Source organism: Periplaneta americana, chromosome 6, assembly GCF_040183065.1.
Source record: "Periplaneta americana isolate PAMFEO1 chromosome 6, P.americana_PAMFEO1_priV1, whole genome shotgun sequence".
Classification (NCBI taxonomy): domain Eukaryota; kingdom Metazoa; phylum Arthropoda; class Insecta; order Blattodea; family Blattidae; genus Periplaneta; species Periplaneta americana.
In genome coordinates, this window is record NC_091122.1 from 185,920,929 (window position 1) to 185,939,805 (window position 18,877).

General features: G+C 36.3%; 1 long non-coding RNA gene across 1 annotated transcript in view; it reads right to left on the reverse strand.

The window, feature by feature from the left end:
• LOC138702330 (uncharacterized) overlaps positions 1 to 18,877 on the reverse strand; it is a 62,435-nt gene that overhangs the window by 16,938 nt on the left and 26,620 nt on the right. Inside the window, exon 2 of the long non-coding RNA XR_011332839.1 lies at positions 4,819 to 4,947. This is a non-coding gene — a long non-coding RNA (uncharacterized lncRNA). The remainder of the gene's footprint in view (positions 1 to 4,818; positions 4,948 to 18,877) is intronic.

Here is an 18,877-nt window from a genome sequence, read left to right on the forward strand (position 1 = left end):
TTCGACAAGAAAGTGACATCCATCATTCTTGCAGTGGACTCTTCATATATTTTCCATTATCTGTAATTAATTGCTGACTAATTCTGCAGTGCCTGGAAAAAGTGACATAAGTCAGTTTTCACAAACCTTTTTTGATAATTTATTGACAACTCACGGAACATCTGCTCGCTTGGAAAAAGATAAGTGTTTCTCCCATTACAATAATTCATACAGAAAAAAATCAAATCGACATAAACCAGTGTAAGTTGTCAATAAATTATCAAAAAAGGTTTGTGGAAACTGACTTGTGTCACTTTTCCCAGGCACTGCAGAATTATCTTCGCAAATCGTTCAAATTTAAGCTCAATAAACCTGAATTTATGTTGTATATAAGAAGAGCTCATTTTCAAAATGTCTCTTGTCCACCTCATAACGAAAACGAGTTTCCTGTGCCCATGCATTCTTCAACTATAACTGAACGTATAACTGTCATGATCTGGCTACAGAACGCCCTCTACACCACTAAAGACTAAAATCTTACGTTAAAAGTGATTATTGGAATCAAACCGACTCTTCTCCACAGCAAAATTGTGACAAAATATCAATTCCAGCTTTAGAATCGAAGAGTCTCATGCTCCCATGTGATTCTAAATGCACCCAACCTCTTTGGTTTTATAATTTCTCTTGCCTAGCTGGTAATAAATTTAAGGCCTAACATGTTTTTCGTGATTTCTCAGAAAGTTATGGAAATGGACAAGGATCGTTTTGAAAATAAGTTCATTTACATATTTTAGTTTTTTTAATAAATCCATATTTTTTTTACATTATACGACGCGCGTTCAGGAAGTGAGGCCGCTTAGTCAAAGAAAACACAATTTCATGAAAAATGTATTGGAACAGATACAGTAATTGTTGAGCATTTTCGAACATATATCCTACCAAAATTGAGGCATTTGTCGTACTGTGGGATCAATTTTCGTATCCCTCTATCGTAGAAGTCTGCCGCCTGAGATCGAAGCCAGTGTGTGACAGCCATCTACTGTGAAGATGCTGACCGGACAGGAATTTCTTGAGGTGTAAGAAAAGACGGTTCGCTGTAAGCGAGATCCGGGCTGTAGGGTGATTGTTGAAACACCTCCCAGCGGAACTCCTGCAGAAAATCTGTTGTGCTCCGAGCCGTATGTGGTCGAACGTTATCGTACAGCAAGATAACACCGGCAGCATTTTCATAGTGACAGAGACGGACGGCTGTCAAACGCTGGTTCCGATCCCAGGCGGCAGACTTCTACGACACAGGGATACAGAAATTGATCCCACTGTATGACAAATGTCTCAATTTCGGAGGAGAGTATGTTAAAAAATAGTTAAAAAATTGCTGTGTCTGTTCCAATAAATCTTTCCAAGAAATTGTGTTTTCTTTCTCTAAACAGTCCCAAGGAACTTACTTTCTGGACGCGCCTCGTATTTACATTACTAAGGAATATTTTCGTTGTTCGGCTCATTAAAACGTATTTTATGTCTCATAAAATCCGCCATCAAACGTCGACGCTATAGGCAGTTGTTGTTATGGGAACCGAAACAGTTTACAAAAAACGATCAAGATCTCGTGGCGCCTGAATTAGACATTCCGACCATTGGTTCCATATTTCAAGAGAGCCTAGACTTCTCTATCATCTGCATTATTTTGATTCAAGAGGTTCCAGACACTCTGTATCTGATTGAGTTGATTCAAATCGTGACACGTAATACAGACAATGCAGGCTGTAATCAACAGACACTCAAACAATGAGTTCTGCAGAGCAGGGAATGGAAAGAAGTGCACTGTACAGTTCTGGCTCAGCTTCGCAGAGATGGATAATCAGATAATAAAAGTGAATGCTGAATAATTTACCAGAATGTAACCAGCAGGTGAGTTGAATTCTAAACGCATACGAGGATTGGGAAGCAGAAATGGAATAAAATGCAAATCATTAGGGAAAACACATGCATGAGCTCTTACAATAGAACGATAAGAGATGCACCGATAGCAGAGCCTGCCTATAAAATGCGAAATCAGTCGCTGTAAAGCATGAGAATCATAACCTCAAGCAGCCGCTGTTAGGTCACATTCTGCTTAGCATCACATTTTTGTCCATCTTTCAAGGATATCGTCCAAAAAATTCTGTTTACAAACTCGTCCTTGTCAACAATTTTACGCTTGCAGCTGTCTCCTGTATAAAACGTCATAATATCCACGTTTTGTTTCAGAACAGAGAACGGTGCGCATGCGCTTGTCTTCACATTCATTTAAATCTGTTCGTCATATGAGCCATTTCATTTGCTGTAGCCAGTGTCAATAAAGGGTAAATGGTTTTAAAATGCATGGTATAAAAATTCCAATATGGAATAAAATAATTTATTTATACTACTAATAAATCTGTAGCCAAAATTTTTCTGGTAATTTTCGATTTTCCAAAAGCAACTGATGTTAACATGTATAATTATTCATCATGAGACCGAAAATCGCTTTTTTGAAATTTTTGTTTGTATGTCTGTCTGTCTGTCTGAATATTTGTTACCTTTTCACGCGATAATTGCTGAACGGATTTCGATGAGAATTGAAATATTAAGTTTGTTGTAACTTAGATTTTATGCTGTATGGCATTCAAAATACTTTATTTAAAGGGGCTTGAATTAAATAAATCGAAATATCTCGCTTATTATTTATTTTTGTCAAAAATGTTACATAACAAAAGTTTCTTTAAAAATGATTTCCGATAAGTTTTATTCTATGCAAAATTTTGATTGGACTGATATTTAAGGATATACAAGACTTTTAAAATAACAATACAATACATTTTCACCGCCGCCTGAGATTATACCGTTGTTGTTCCTGCAGTAACTCCTATGTGCAAAATATAAAATTTTTTAGTAGGAAGAAAAAACACATTTATTCATTCCATGGCAATGGTACATAGGAGATCGTGAATTCTTACATTTTCGAAAGAAAGAAATATAATTACATACCACTATATATGCTGTATCACTATTTGAGGAGGTACTTTTCAAAACGTATTAAGTCCACTTCTTGACGTAATCGAGTTTCATATCATTTCCGCATATTGTGAACATGCTCTATCCAATTGGGAAGTTCATTCGCGTCTAACTGTATTAGTTTCAAGCAAACAAGGCTTGAAATATTTAAATTTATCTCCAAGAATGTAGGAGTTAACGGTTTTCCTTCTCTACTGAAAATGGACATAATAAGTTATTTGAAGGGTTGAGAACCATAGTGGGCCAAGCGCCATTTACTGAAGACGTAGAAAACAAGGGTTAAAATTAAGTTATTGCCATAATTCAATGGAAACATATAGCAAGTAATATAAAGTATATACATTAAAACTAAATGATATGTCAATCTTCATTAAACTATGGTTGCATGTAATAACAAATAAGAAACATGTTAAAGGAATTGTCATTGCACCAAATGAGTGATCTCTGGATCAAAATGATCGCATTTTAATTATTTAAATACAATTTAAATTAAGTAACATATTAAACGATTTATCCTTCTATCAAACACGAATGTTCCCTGGATCAAATGTCCTATTTTAATTATGTAATTACTTTATATTTATTTCTAACGGGTACAGCGGAGCGCACGGTTACGGCTAGTCTAAAATATTTTAATAGAAGTTTTAAATTTATTTAGTGATAAATTCCTGCAGTTATTGGGCAGTTTGTTATGAAACCTAGTGCCAGCTTATATTGGAGATTTCTCATAGATATTTGTTACTTATGTTTTTCAATACAAGATCAATATCCATAACGACTATCAGTTACGGAAATCTCTGTTTTTAATAATTTAAGCATTCAAACGAGACAAATATTAATGGCGTTTTATATAGGAGACATCTGTAAGTAGAGTTATCAGATTTTCAAACTGAAAATACAGGAGATTTTGACAATAATAGCCAAAATCGTTCCACCAAGACATTTTGTTTTACCTATATCAGCTTGTTATAGGCTATACAGTATAACTGTACGCAAAAGTAACTCAAAATGAATTTCATAGCACTATTAATATTTACACTTACAGCATAACCCCGATTATCCGTCACCCTATTATCCGATCGGCGGATTATCCGACCGTCTTTCTCGCTCTGTTTTTCTCAATCGAATAATAGCGGGCATTTCCCATGTTTATTCTGCATTTAATTTCCTCCCGAGTATCATTTATATTTGTTACTGTTGCTCCAAGATATTTGAATTTTTCCACCTCTTCAAAGGATAAATTTCTAATTTTTATATTTCCATTTCGTACAATATTCTGGTCACGAGACATAATCATATACTTTGTCTTTTCGGGATTAACTTCCAAACCTATCTCTTTACTTGCTTCAAGTAAAATTCCCTTATTTTCCCTAATCGTTTGTGGATTCTCTTCTAACATATTCAAGTCATCCGCATAGACAAGCAGCTGATGTAACCCGTTCAATTCCAAACCCTCTCTGTTATCCTGGACTTTCCTAATGGCATACTCTAGAGTAAAGTTAAAAAGTAAAGTGATAGTGCATCTCCTTGCTGGTATTACTAGAGGAGTAATTGTTTGAAGAAGTCTATCCAACAACACAGACCCCTAAAAACGGTAAGATTATCAGACAGTTTCTTATTGCAGGGTTATTATTGGACAAGGTCACAGCTAAAGGCAATTGAAACAGCAGGAAGATCAATTTCACTTCCTCGTACGTAATAGAACCTGTCTCCTCTGTATGTGGCTAGAAGAGCACTCATTCAAATAACAATGGCACAGTATTTCACATTATAAGAGTATAACAACAGAAAATCTGTAATACTCACCATTTCTTGTCGATCTAGTGTTGCCCTGTACAGTGTGCCACCAGCCACCGTGGTACAGTTCCATTGCATCACAGGGTAAGTAGAACTGCTAGTATGCAGTGAAAGCTTCGAGCACCCAATCGAAATTATCTGCAAATAACAAGCAGCTATTAGATGTGATTACTAGGAAGAGAGAACCAAGAGAAGGCGTCCTTAAATTAGCTATGATAAAGGCAAACAGAACTAGAAAAGAAGACACTTTAATAGTCAACAATGCCAACATCCAGTAGTTCTCATTAGATGAGCTATGCCACGAAATATGAGGCGTCTTACTGCGTGCGCATACAAACACTGAACTGTGTCTTGTTTGTATCAATGTACGATACCCAAGTCCTCATGACATTTATAGAGTTTTGCAAGTGATGCGACTCCATTCAATCAATGAAAGATTGATGATATAAATTACGCATTTTATGCGTACGTTACACGTCTTGTAGAAATTCATTTTTACGCGTAACTTCCCAACCCTGAGTCTATTTCTTAATTCTGAAGGGAGCAATAAAATAAAACTCGGTATACTTCTTTGCAAAACGATCTAAAGCTACTATGAAGCTGACGTTCAGATTCAGAAAATTAATAAATAAAGTTCTGGATGCTGCCCATTCTGCTGGGAACCAGGAATAAAGTATTAATTTAATCAAATGAAGAGAGGTAATGCTACCAAGACTTTCAATCAGAATATTATAAAGGACCTTGCCATATGTAATATACTTACTTACTGGCTTTTAAGGAACCCGGAGGTTCATTGCCGCCCTCACATAAGCCCGCCATTGGTCCCTATCCTGAGCAAGATTAATCCATTCTCTACCATCATATCCCACCTCCCTCAAATCCAGTTTAATATTATCTTCCCATCTACGTCTCGGCCTCCCTAAAGGTCTTTTTCCATCCGGCCTCCCAACTAACACTCTATATGCATTTCTGGATTCGTCCATACGTGCTACATGCCCAACCCATCTCAAACGTCTGGATTTAATGTTTTTAATTATGTCAGGTGAAGAATACAATGCGTGCAGTTCTGTGTTGTGTAACTTTCTCCATTCTCCTGTAACTTCATCCCTCTTAGTCCCAAATATTTTCCTAAGCATCTTATTCTCAAACACCCTTAATCTCTGTTCCTCTCTCAAAGTGAGAGTCCAAGTTTCACAACCATAAAGAACAACCGGTAATATAACTGTTTTATAAATTCTAACTTTCAGATTTTTTGACAGCAGACTGGATGATAAAAGTTTCTCAACCGAATAATAACAGGCATTTCCCATATTTATTCTGTGTTTAATTTCCTCCCGAGTATCATTTATATTTGTTACTGTTGCTCCCAGATATTTGAACTTCTCCACCGCTTCAAAGGATAAATCTCCAATTTTTATATTTCCATTTCCTACAATATTCTCGTCACGAGACATAATCATATACTTAGTCTTTTCGGCATTTACTTCCAAACCTCTCTCTTTACTTGCTTGCAGTAAAATTTCCGTGTTTTCCCTAATCGTTTGTGGATTTTCTCCTAACATATTCACGTCATCCGCATATACAAGCTGCTGATGTAACCCGTTCAATTCCAAACTCTCTCTGTTATCCATATGTAATATTGCTACTCTAAATTAGGATCAACATTTATAAATTGGAAATATTATTGAATGAGGGACTCAGTTCTGTACATATCCTTTGCACTGTTTTTATTGTCGTTGTAGCTGGCTAATATTGAGTCTTGTGGTAATTAGCAACATAAAAACTTCAGGAGTAGAACTCCAGACGGACTGCACACGTTTCACCCGCCAGGCTTCCTCAGCTCTGCTATGTCTCTAATTAGCGAGGACACTCGCATTCTTCAATATCTCATGCTCACAGAGCTGTTTTGCTATTACATTTGTTCGCCTTCAGCCACTGGGAAATGCAATATCCAAAAGGAGTTGCAAAAAGTGTATTCTGAAGTTAATGTTCTCAGTTTACAACTCCAAATTCTGATAACTATAAATTTCGCCCATCATTTCAGACACGGATATCACTTTGGAAGTCATCATAGTAAGTTTTTTTTACAAGCCCGAACTGAATTTTTGCGGTTAAAATCTCTTCACGACTGTAGAAAGTTGTGGCATTCATTTTGTGTCAGGATTTAAGAGAAACACTAGCGTCCCTTCTCTACAATTATGTCTTACATCATATGTTAAAATAAATGTTATTTATGTATCCAAGTTATGATAGCTTTCCGCCAGTTCAAAGGTCGAAATTCTGCCTCCTGTTATGTAGCTTACAGATTTGATTGAAATTAAAACGGAAATATAGACAGCACTAAGATAGAGGTGGACGGCATGGCTTGGCAAGTAAACAGAACTTAATATCCATGTCTGTATGTAGGAAATACGGATTCTTGAAGGAAAAATCTCACTAATACGTTCACATATACGTATGAAAAACATTCTTGAAGCTAAAAGGTTCATCGATACATTCAATATGTACATGTGAAAAACATATCCTTTCCTTGACACACACACACATACATACATACATACATACATACATACATACATACATACATACATACATACATACATACATACATGCATACATGCATACATACATGCATACATGCATACATACATACATATATACATACATACATACATACATACGTATGAAAAACATTTTATTGAAGCAAAAGGTTCACTGATACGTTCATATGCACGTATGAAAAACATTTTCTTGAAGCAAAAGGTTCACCGATATACAAGTACATATAAAAACACATTCTTGAAGCAAAGGGGTCACTGGTACATTCATATGCAAGTATGAAAAACATTTTCTTAAAGCAAAAGGTTCACCGATAAATTCATAATTACGTACAAAAAACACATTGTTGAAGCAAAGGGGTCACTGGTACATTCATATGCAAGTATGAAAAACATTTTCTTAAAGCAAAAGGTTCACCGATAAATTCATAACTACGTACAAAAAACACATTGTTGAAGCAAAGGGGTCACTGGTACATTCATATGCAAGTATGAAAAACATTTTCTTGAAGCAAAAGGTTCACTGATAAATTCGTAAGTACGTACAAAAAACACATTGTTGAAGCAAAGGGGTCGCTGATATATTCATCTGCACGTATGAAAAACATTTTTAATTTTATTTAATTGTTCATTTTACGACGCTTTACTGATTGCTATGGTTATGTAACGCCTGAGTTATGCCAGGGAATTGAGTCCAGGATCCAGCGCCGAAAGTTACCCAGCATTCGCTCTCAGTGGGTTGAGCGAAAATCTCGGAAAATATCTCAACTAGTTAACTTGTGCCAACCAGGATTCTAACCCGGGAGCTCGATCCACGATCAGACATGTGAACCGTTATTCCACAGCGGTGGACGAAAAAGATTTTCTTAAGCAAAAGATTCACTAATATTTTCAAATATACATATTGGGGCGATGATACATTGCGAAATTACACCTTAATCTCAAAAAAGAAAGAAAAAAAACTCGACAACACTGTTTTCCTGTCTGTCGCTTATTTTGATTCCATCACCGTCACCGCGAACCGTTAGAGGGTGTTGCTGACTCGATCTTTCACACTGATTGATAAGGCATCATATCTGGAAACGTAATGTAGCAGGATAGTATTACATGGAAGTTCAAGATAATCAGATGTGGAGATGCTAGAAACTAGTACATTATTTAACATCTTCCAACCGACTTCTCTGTACAATATGATTCATATTCCTCGCAACCGAGCTTCGTGGCAAGTCCAGTGCGGGCAACGGATCATGCAGGACTGGAAACTTCATCTACCACGAAGCACGGTTGCGAAGAAAATAAAACACAGCATTATCTGCAAGCACGGCTCTTGTGAAAATGTTAAATCTCTCTCTCCACTGATCTGTAGACCCTACGATTGAGTGACCGACATTCTTGGCATTACATTCGAAATTCAGATATCAAAAGTCACTGAGGCCGATGAATTTTTAAGCTTAAAAACCTTAACATGATTTTATACAGGAGAGAAATGAATTTGCAAGGCATATGACTCGGATTTATGTTACATAAAAGAATCACGCTTAAGAATGAGAGGGCTTCTGGCAAATTTTTAGGGTCATTTCTATCCATGTCGAAGTCCATCGCTTCCTCACTTTTCATTATATCATCTATAGTAATAAATTCTCCTTCCAGGTATCCCACTCTAGAAACAGAATTCCTTATATTGAGTTACAAAGTTCACGCATGTTTTCGTTAACTATAATAAAATTGGTGCTATCCAAAGCGTTTTCAAGAATTAAGATAGAAAAATCGATTATGTATGCAACAACAGTTACAATAAGGAAACTGAGTGTTAATGAAACTGTAGAAATTTTGACTCCACTCTTCACGTTTTCAAATTGTACTACCTTGTATGTATGAAACAACAGTTACAATATGGAAACTGAGTGTTAATGAAAATTGTAGAAATATTTGACTCCGCTCTTTACGTTGTCAAATTGTACTACCTTGTATGTATGCAACAACAGTTACAATAAGAAAAATGAGTGTTAATGGAACTTGTAGAAATATTTGACTCCGCTCTTTACGTTGTCAAATTGTACTACCTTGTATGTATGAAACAACAGTTACAATATGGAAACTGAGTGTTAATGAAACTGTAGAAATTTTGACTCCACTCTTCACGTTGTCAAATTGTACTACCTTGTATGTATGCAACAACAGTTACAATAAGAAAACTGAGTGTTAATGAAACTTGTAGAAATTTTGACTCCACTCTTCACGTTGTCAAATTGTACTACCTTTTATGTATGAAACAACAGTTACAATATGGAAACTGAGTGTTAATGAAACTTGTAGAAATATTTGACTCCACTCTTTAGTTGTCAAATTGTACCGTAAACTGGGGTAAAGAGGATCACATGTGGTAAAGTGGATCATATGTGTATTGCCTAGATAAGGCAGCGCCACATGGATCACACATGAAAAAAAAACCTTTCTTCTATAAGTGCCACTAAAATAGTTTTCTTTGCATGTGTGATCCATGTGGCGCTGACTTATCTAACAATACACATATGATCCACTTTACCACATGTGATCCTCTTTACCCCAGTTTACGGTACCACCCTTGTATGTATGCAACAACAGTTACAATAAGAAAACTGAGTGTTAATGGAACTTGTAGAAATATTTGACTCCGCTCTTCACGTTGTCAAATTGTACAACTCTTGTATGTATGCAACAACAGTTACAATAAGAAAACTGAGTGTTAATGAAACTTGTAGAAATATCTGACCCTGCTCTTCACGTTGTCAAATTGTACTACCATTGTATGCATGAAACAACATTTCACGATTCTTCTGTGCAAGATAACAGTTATTAGCAGATGTTGTTCTGTCAAGTTTATCTTATGAAGACATCCCGAATATCATATAAATAACGTTAATTGCCCTAACCTTAAAAGAAAAATTGTTTCTTCATACAATCCGTGACCTTTCGCAGCTACTGTGTGAGGCGTGGGAAGTGAAATTATGACACGGAACGAATTGAACCGGCGCGGCAGGGAAAAGCGAGAATCTTCATTAATGTGTCCAAAATAAGTCATTAGGACAGTCACGGCTGTACTTTAAGAATATCCAATAAACTAAACAGTGCTGTGGCAAGATTTCTCTCGGAACAGAAGTGTAGGTATTTTAATTAAACAACTTGACATTATAGAACGAAGGCATGTATTATGTTCAAGTGTCTAACTTTCTTCCTAATTGTTCTTCGAAATATAAGAAAATAACGTTCATTATTATGAGGCATGACTAGTAAACTAAGAGGACACTTCGAGTCCGTTTTTGCAAAAGCTTCATCTGAAATGGTTTGTAAATTGTAAACGAAGAATACGACTGGAATAGAATCCCGAGTGCTTAGATAAGTGACGTGTTTCTTGCTTCTCAAGCGGTTGGAAAATAACTGAAAATGCTTAACATAAAAATGACAATGAAGATGACACACGCACTTTCTATTTTCTCACAAAGCGTTCTACGCTTTTGCAAAAGTTGAACCCTCTATGATGTTGTGAATGATACTATTGTTCATAGTTTCTTTCCTTGAACTGCTGTTCAGAAGAGACATAAAGGAAGTCATTTAATATGCATCAACGTAAGGACATGAACTTCAGTTTCTGAATCGTTCAGAGGTGACCGAAATTCGAGGAAAATTTTCTCCACTGCATCTGCCGTCATCTAACCAGGGAATATAAAATCTTACACTAACGTCGCAATGAAAAACAGAACGGAAATAATTGTGTAAATAATAACAATGTACTTAACGAAATTTTCTTCTTGTCCGATAGGAACTGGAGAGCTTCATCTTTCAGTTTGTACTATGGTAAGTAATACGAAACGTCACGAAGAAAAACTATCTGAATATAATTTAAATTGGACCGTCATTATATTCTTGATTCCATATAGACTTTTTTTTACTCAAACTGTTACTTACACAATGCTACTACAAAAGAAATGGACACTTTAAACTTCGTATAAAACAAAAATTTCTGTGATATCGGCATGCATTTTGCACTGCTAGGTTGAGAAACTGTAGAAGATTCGATAAGACACACTGTTGGTATTATTGCGCTGATTGTTATGTTGGTGAAAGCATAATAGCTAAGATGGCTATCTGTTATATCGGCATACATTTTGCACTGCTAGGTTGAGGAACTGTAGAAGATTCGATAAGACACACTGTTGGTATTATTGCGCTGATTGTTATGTTGGTGAAAGCATAATAGCTAAGATGGCTATCTGTTATATCGGCATGCATTTTGCACTGCTAGGTTGAGGAACTGTAGAAGATTCGATAAGACACACTGTTGGTATAATTGCGCTGATTGTTATGCTGGTGAAAGCATAATAGCTAAGATGGCTATCTGTTATATCGGTATACATTTTGCACTGCTAGGTTGAGGAACTGTAGAAGATTCGATAAGACACACTGTTGGTATTATTGCGCTGATTGTTATGCTGGTGAAAGCATAATAGCTAAGATGGCTATCTGTTATATCGGCATGCATTTTGCACTGCTAGGTTGAGGAACTGTAGAAGATTCGATAAGACACACTGTTGGTATAATTGCGCTGATTGTTATGCTGGTGAAAGCATAATAGCTAAGATGGCTATCTGTTATATCGGTATACATTTTGCACTGCTAGGTTGAGGAACTGTAGAAGATTCGATAAGACACACTGTTGGTATTATTGCGCTGATTGTTATGCTGGTGAAAGCATAATAGCTAAGATGGCTATCTGTTATATCGGCATGCATTTTGCACTGCTAGGTTGAGGAACTGTAGAAGATTCGATAAGACACACTGTTGGTATAATTGCGCTGATTGTTATGCTGGTGAAAGCATAATAGCTAAGATGGCTATCTGTTATATCGGTATACATTTTGCACTGCTAGGTTGAGGAACTGTAGAAGATTCGATAAGACACACTGTTGGTATTATTGCGCTGATTGTTATGCTGGTGAAAGCATAATAGCTAAGATGGCTATCTGTTATATCGGCATGCATTTTGCACTGCTAGGTTGAGGAACTGTAGAAGATTCGATAAGACACACTGTTGGTATTATTGCGCTGATTGTTATGTTGGTGAAAGCATAATAGCTAAGATGGCTATCTGTTATATCGGCATGCATTTTGCACTGCTAGGTTGAGGAACTGTAGAAGATTCGATAAGACACACTGTTGGTATTATTGCGCTGATTGTTATGTTGGTGAAAGCATAATAGCTAAGATGGCTATCTGTTATATCGGCATACATTTTGCACTGCTAGGTTGAGGAACTGTAGAAGATTCGATAAGACACACTGTTGGTATTATTGCGCTGATTGTTATGTTGGTGAAAGCATAATAGCTAAGATGGCTATCTGTTATATCGGCATGCATTTTGCACTGCTAGGTTGAGGAACTGTAGAAGATTCGATAAGACACACTGTTGGTATAATTGCGCTGATTGTTATGCTGGTGAAAGCATAATAGCTAAGATGGCTATCTGTTATATCGGTATACATTTTGCACTGCTAGGTTGAGGAACTGTAGAAGATTCGATAAGACACACTGTTGGTATTATTGCGCTGATTGTTATGCTGGTGAAAGCATAATAGCTAAGATGGCTATCTGTTATATCGGCATGCATTTTGCACTGCTAGGTTGAGGAACTGTAGAAGATTCGATAAGACACACTGTTGGTATAATTGCGCTGATTGTTATGCTGGTGAAAGCATAATAGCTAAGATGGCTATCTGTTATATCGGTATACATTTTGCACTGCTAAGTTGAGGAACTGTAGAAGATTCGATAAGACACATTGTTGGTATTATTGCGCTGATTGTTATGCTGGTGAAAGCATAATAGCTAAGATGGCTATCTGTTATCTCGGCATGCATTTTGCACTGCTAGGTTCAGGAACTGTAGAAGATTCGATAAGACACACTGTTGGTATTATTGCGTTGATTGTTATGCTGGCGAAAGCATAATAGCTAAGATGGCCGTGGTGACCATTTCTTTTGTAGTAAAGCTGTATACTTTTGCTATCATTTGGGAACAAAAGACTCCCGTAGATAGTACTGAATATGAAAAAAAACTCTGGTTGATAGTTTGGGAGAAATCATATAGACAGGCAGATAGACGACATGCCCAAAAATTCCGGTATCAAAATCATCTTTAGTACAAGAATAAAATAAAAATATCCGAAACCCAATAACAAGCAAAACAATGCAACAGAACGGACGATCATAGAATAGCCAGACAATCTTTGAATTATGGACCCAGCGATGGAGAGGTAGGGTCCCTGCCCCGAATATGAGGAAAGATTCACATGTGAACATAGCAGAGTTTGAATATTTAACTCTTGATGGCGACAATTACAATTTGAGTGGTGACTGGAACAATAAAGTTACATATAAACGTGTTTTATTCCTTAGAAAAATAAACTAAAGTGAGATGAATATGTTAACACAATACTTAACGACCAAATACTTGTCTCATCATCATCATCATCATCATCATCATCATCATCATAGGATGGATGAGTAAGGACCACCCTGAAAATACTTGTCAGTTTTTATTACAAGAAGACATTGCTGTAAAAACTTGGATTTTAAACTTGGCAGAATGATAATAAATACGCAGAAAACCAAATAATGTGTAATAGACATGTTTTATCACTTAAGCTACTCTTGATGAAACTATCCAACGGTGTAGGAATGTGGTAAAGTATGCGGTTACTACAATCCGTACAACTCTCTCCCAGTTTTAATTCTCTTTCTTTGCAGGTTATTCACTTCCAGATAAAATCGCTGCCTTCTAAAACAAATGATATTAACAACCTCAGCAAAAAAGGATACTCCTTTGAAATGTTTTACAATTACGCTCAAAACCCTGCCGGTTGTTACATAAAAGTACAGCAGCGAAAGTTTAATCTTTATTACGTTGTTGAAAGGATAACTCGTATTGGTGGGTTTCTTCCTCTGTTACGCATGTGAATAGTCAAAATCCAGCCTCGCAAACTCATGTATGTTTTATTATCTAAGCTATGCTAATGGTGGGACTTCATAAATGTGAGAATAAAACACACAAAACCAGTTCCCCTCCCGTACGCACTTGCAACTGACAACTCAAATCGTGACTTCTTCAAATGATTGTTTAGTAACGTGAGAAGAAATCAGGGATTTCACTTATAAATATCCCATAATTTCTTTCCTTAGAAAAATAAAATTTAGTATCGTATTGCATCTAAAGTATTCAAAAACTACTGAAAGTCCTGCAACGTACACTAAAGTTCCATTCACAATGAAAATTAAACATAACACAAAAGTTTGCGGTCAGGTTACCAAATGGGATCATTCACACTGACATTAACATTACCATTAGACGATAACATGAAAGTCTGCAAACTCCAAACTTTCATGTTTATGCTTACGTGATTTTAGAACAACACACAAACGAAAAGCGCTGAAGTAAACAACAGAATGTATGATGAAATGACGTCGTTGTTATGTTTCCATGGTTACCGAGTATGTCAAACAGAAGACAATCGAAATGGTGGTAGTGAAATTCGCAACTATATTCTTAAATAAATCACTCTATTAGTCAAGTGCAAGGTTTACTTGTGGCCTAGACAAAATACCTAGCATTTTACGGGGGGGGGGGAAACTTTTAGGGGCCATGAAATTATTCACCGCTTTAATTTTATATTACCGTCTATAAATATTACGAAACAGAAACTGTCATAAAGGCCATGACCGACTAGAAACATCGATACCGAAGAGAGAAATCCATTTGGCCGTGATGAAACAAAATAAAATGCGAGAGAGATTTTAGTTCGAGATAAAATGGACACACAATTTTGATTACCATACTGTTAGTAACTGGAGATCGCTTGTAAGATCTGTCTTAATATTCTATGTAGAAATGTCGTCAAAGCAAATTGGTGGTCCAGGGAAAAATCATTGCAATAGATGAGAGTAGCAATGGTGCTATCTCTCAGTAATGTTCAGAACGAAGGAAGTAGAGAGAAAAAGAAACAAATTTCTCCTTCTAACGACACCACAGACCAAAATCATGTTATTATGTTGGCAGCATTGTGTATATAGTTAAATTTGGTGGTAAACGTAACGGCACGATTCAAAGCTACCGTGGTAATTCTCCAGTATAGCGCAAGATAATTTTATTGACGGTGATTATCTTTACGCATGTGGAGCTCCGAGCAAATTGAACGCCACGGTTTAAAATTTATGTATACTTTAAATACTAGAAGTTTTATTATTTTAGAAACAATTTGGAACTTTTGGGGTTTTGACACGTTTATGTTTTTCTCTTTTATCTGACCCAAGTGGCAGCGTTTTCACAAACTCAACTTCACAGTTTTCAATTACGTTTGTGTCCGTAATGGGGAAAGGCTTGGGAGAGAGACGTGTCCTAGTAATTGCTTCCCCTTTTCGTTTATGGGAGGTAGAAATTTGATGTAACAACAAATCTAAAGTCATCTTCTTACAAGAAGCAGATGTAGTAAAGCAAGTTTTAACCTGTTGGCACAGGAATTTCGTTAGGATTATGATATCATCCATCTCTTGTAAGATACTTCCGCAATATCTCCAAGTTTTCCATCGTAATTATTAGAGACCTGTCTTCGCGGTTTCGCCGTCATGCAACAATGAGAATGTCATCAATTTTCTGCTGCTCATATATTTTTTCCTAGTCATGATTCTAGCGTTAGCCACCGGGTTTGATTTTCGTTCTGACATGACTGTTCAGATCCCCAGATCAGGTGGTTATGTGGATGTCGATGTACCCTGTAATACTTTCACTGCGTCCCTCTTGTAAGAATGGAGCTAAAGAATGTAATCCCAATATAATATATCACTTCCTTAGGTCTACCTCTAAGGATAAGAGAACTCTAAATAAAATATTTCCCTACAACAACGAAGTAATGGAAAACGTATTGCGTCTTACAGTAATCGATTTAGCATGAAAATAGACCCAGTACAAAGTTTCAAAACAGTAAACACAGTTCTTTACATCAGGGAATTTCCCCCCTTCTGGATTTCTCCCAACCTAGGGGCAGGTCCCTGTGCGTATAGAACGTTATGTATACGACCACATGAGATAGTGAGATGCATAGCACCTCTATTACCATAAAAAGAAAATATCTAAAAACAAAACAAACGTCATGACATCAGATTAGAAGCAAAATGCGAATATTAATCGATAATGACATTTTAGAGTAAAAAAAAAAAATACTTTTAATTATTCGAGACATGACATATCTTACGAAAATGAGAAATACGCAACATAAAAAACATGAAAATGTATATGGGTAGCAGGTATTATAAAGGCTATGGATCTGTGAACTTTTTAACTTCTACATTTTTACACCAATTAATCTGAAACTTTTACCACATATTTCTTACAATGTGGATATGCAATACACAAATTTTCACTTTGATATTCCAATTAGTTTATTTATGATTCATATTTTTTTTTTTAATACTGAATAATAATTTTCCCATTTTTCAAAGTTTACATAATTTTTCTTTAAATTTATATTTAATTTATTCCTGGTGTATGTAAAATATGACACACGCTTTTCATATTTAAATATACAAATTGTCATAGGACCAAAATAATCACAGATTTAGAAATTTGAAACATTATTTAATTTTTTTAGATTAAAAAATTCATTTTAATGGTATTTTCGTTATTTTCATCGATCCATAGACTGAACAATACTTTTCATTCAGTTTCATTAGAAATATTCTAGACGTTTTGATGCCATGAAGCACCACCTGGGTTCTCAGGTTCCAGAGACATAACTCGAATCCCAGTGTTATCACTAGCAACAGGCAGCCTAAAACTATTCTTATATCCAATTATTGTTTACTTTTAATGCGTCGTCTGCCTATCTATAACCTGCTGCTAGCTTAACGGAGGATGACGGACAACACAGTAATTACAGAAGGGAAGTTCTGTACTGTAATAATGTGTTGGCTGCATATGTAGTAAACATATTTTGTTGTCATGCGTTATTGCACATATCCACCAAGATAAATAATACGTATTTTTGTTTAGTCAAGTGTACGAAGACAGATTTGACCCTCATAACTGATCAAATAAGGCATCACTCACGAGGCAACTAAGCCAGGAGATAATGGGGTAGGGTGGTTAATACGTTTAAATATATCCTAAATTGATTGTACAAGAAAATGTGTCTAATTATTAGGCCTAAGTCCAATGACTGAATGATAATCAGTGCTACTGTTTCTTGTAGTGCAAGATGTAAGTTTGGGAGTGTGAGTTCAATTGTTCATAGCCGCCTAATCTACAATAAAATTTGTTCAAGATGGGTGCCGAATGAGCTCACAGAAGAGAACAAGCATTATAAAATGAAGTGGTCTGAGGAATGCCCACTTGACTGAAGGAACTGAAGTGTGTAACGAAACGTAAATGCATCGTATCGAGCCAGAATCCAGAAGCAGAGCATTGCACGGATTTGCTGGGAAATAAAATTTGATTAATATTTCATACATTCATTGAAGAATTTTAAATTTATGAACTGGACTGCCTTCACTCAGAATTTTGATTTCACTGAGACTTCCACAAATATTTTGAGATGATCACTGAATCGTATCAAAAAATGCAAAGGATTCTACAGTATTATGATGTAGCAGTAGTAACAGCGGTGAAACTAGGAGTATTTTGTTTAACGATGCTTTCCTTTGACCTGTAGAGGTTATTCAGGACAGAAAATTATACAGAGTGCTCACATGAAACCTTTACAACTTCAGACGCAAATAAATTATTGAGATACGATATCAGGATGCGGTTTTCAGCATGTTAATCAGAAACTGTGAAAGGTTTTATGGAATTTTGTTGGATTGTTGAAATGCGTTTTTTTGGTTGCAGGTGTGAATTTTGGTGAAATCTGAAATGTGACAGAGAAGGAGATGGCACAACATGTATACAGATTTATCGAAACACGATCAGATTACACAGGTGCAACGTCACATCCGGACCCAATATGGAAGATAACCGCCATCACGGCCAACAATCTGGGAATGGCACCGAAAATTTATGGAGACTGGGAGTGTGCTCAGATCAGATCCGAGTATCCACGAGTTCGAAACTGATTTTACAAACAACCAATTTATTGCAAATACACGGGATTTCTAGTCCGTTATCTTGAGCACAGGCCACTGCCTGACGTTGATGGATGTGCGGCGCGCTGTTTCCGCCTCGGTGAGGCCAGTCCCTACCTCGAGCACTGCTGCCAGCACCTCGCAAACAATCGCAGCGAGGAGTGTACAACAGCTGTGTCAGTTAATAGCAGCAAACCGATGACGCTTCAAACTCCATGTCTGTTGCGCTGGTCGTCATTGTGACTACAATTCTGTATTTAACAACACTTGAAACTAGACTTCATCCCATGAAAGGTTGGTGGATATGGATTTATTATTGCGTGTATTTATAATTTGTCCACACCTGTGGAGTAACGGTCAGCGCGT